The following is a 1,852-nucleotide window of genomic DNA, read 5'->3' as shown; positions in this document are numbered from 1 at the left end:
CTGTGCCAGCCCCCAGCCGTGGGGTGAAACCCCTGCCCGCTCTCGCTATGAGCCAGCTGGAGCTGCTGCTCCTCCACCTTACGGGTAAAGCCGGAGCACAGATGAATAGGTGTCGGGCTTAGATTTCACTTGCTGAAATACTGAAAGTGAAGCCCCACGGGGAGGGCTGGGATGTGCCGGTTCCCTGGGCACGAGGGGATGCTTGGGGCTGGGCTCCTGCCCTCTGACCATGCCTGGTGGGAGCACAGGATGCTGACCTTTTGCAGAGGGCAGGTCCCCAAGCACCCGGAGCAGGGCTGGGGCAGGCAGGGCGCTGGCGGCGGCGAGCTCCCCGCTTTGCGAACCCCACCGCCTCCCGCACTCGATGCTGACCTTTTGCAGAGGGCAGGTCCCCAAGCACCCGGAGCAGGGCTGGGGCAGGCAGGGCGCGGGCGGCGGCGAGCTCCCAGCTTTGCGAACCCCACAGCCTCCCGCACTCGCTATTAGTCAGGCTCTTGCCACCCCGGCACGGGTGAGATAAGAAAGTGGTGGCTTGTGAAGCCAGGGCTGCGCTTGCTTCCCCCGTTCCCCTCGGGTATCGCTGGGGCATGCCACCCTGTTTTCGCTGCCACCTGACCTCTTTCATGACAAAAGCCCCAATTTCGGTCACATGCTGTTAAAATCTAGGACGCAGAGCGGCATGAGCTGTGTGGGGCTGAGCCGGTGAAAATCAAATAACAAGCGTTAACTGTAACCACAGCTGAAATCAGGAAAGTTCCGAAAGCTTTTGCAATTTAAAAATAGCTAAAACAAAGTTGGCTCAGTTTGATTTTGCCCCTTCAGTGCTCAATGTCCCTCGCGCCACCAGAAGCACGGTCCTCGTGGCACCCAACAAGAGACCATTTTTTTCCTGTGACAAGAAGGAGACCAGTGGGGTTGTGCTCCTCATGCCCAGCCCATGGGACGAGACGTCTGTGTCTGCCCCACTGCCTTCAGGAGACACTTCCACTGGGGCAGTGGGAATCGGCTCCTCAGCCTGCCCCATGCTGGCCAGCGGGAGAGGACGGAGGGGTTTAATTGTGTTCTGTGCAGCAGGTACACGCTGTGGTGTGTTGTCTTGCGCCTCGCAGCCTGCTTGGGGCTTGCTGCCCCACAGCAGCCTGTCAGAAACCTGTGGCTTCAACCTCAGATGGAGTTTCTGCTGAGCGAGGACCAGCTGGACTTCCCCAAGAGGAAAATGGCAAGGCAGCAGCCCTGACCGGAAGGCAGAAACGGGGTTTTTCTGCATTATAAAGGGCTGGGTTGGCCACACTGGTCCCAGCGGGTTTGTTTCTGGTCTGGTGGTGATGCTCTGCTCTTCAAGAGCCATGCAACTGCCCCTTGGGAGCTGAAGGGCTGACAATCCTCCTCCTCTGGACTTTTAGATCAGATCTCCAATTCATTTCCTCTAGGGTTTAATGTTTAAAGGTTGGGGTTTTTTTAACCCCAAAAGTGGCTTAACCACATACACCAGCCGGCACTTTGTGGCGTGTTTGCACACTGGCACTGGCATGGCGCGGTCCAGACACAGTGTTTGGCCAGGTGCTCAGCCTTGCTTTGGCAGGAGCAGCCGAGGCCGGGTGCCGAGGCTGGGTGCTGACTCAGGCTCCCAGGTACTGGGGCTGCTGATCTGGCAGTGGGCTGAGTTCTCAGGAAAAAAAAAAGACCCAACAAGGAAACCATTTGCTTCTGTGGGATAAAAGAAACCAGAAAACCACATCTGATCGATGCGACAGTCTGGTGCTGTTACTGTAACTCCCAGACCGACATCGAGATTGGCAGGAACTACATCAGCACTAAACGATGGGGGTAACGCGCCGCGCCGGGGTACACC

The sequence above is a fragment of the Buceros rhinoceros genome, unplaced genomic scaffold (genome assembly GCF_000710305.1).
Source record: "Buceros rhinoceros silvestris isolate BGI_N320 unplaced genomic scaffold, ASM71030v1 scaffold26257, whole genome shotgun sequence".
NCBI lineage: Eukaryota > Metazoa > Chordata > Aves > Bucerotiformes > Bucerotidae > Buceros > Buceros rhinoceros.
The sequence above is the reverse complement of the archived record's forward strand: the minus strand, read 5'-3'. Positions refer to the sequence as shown.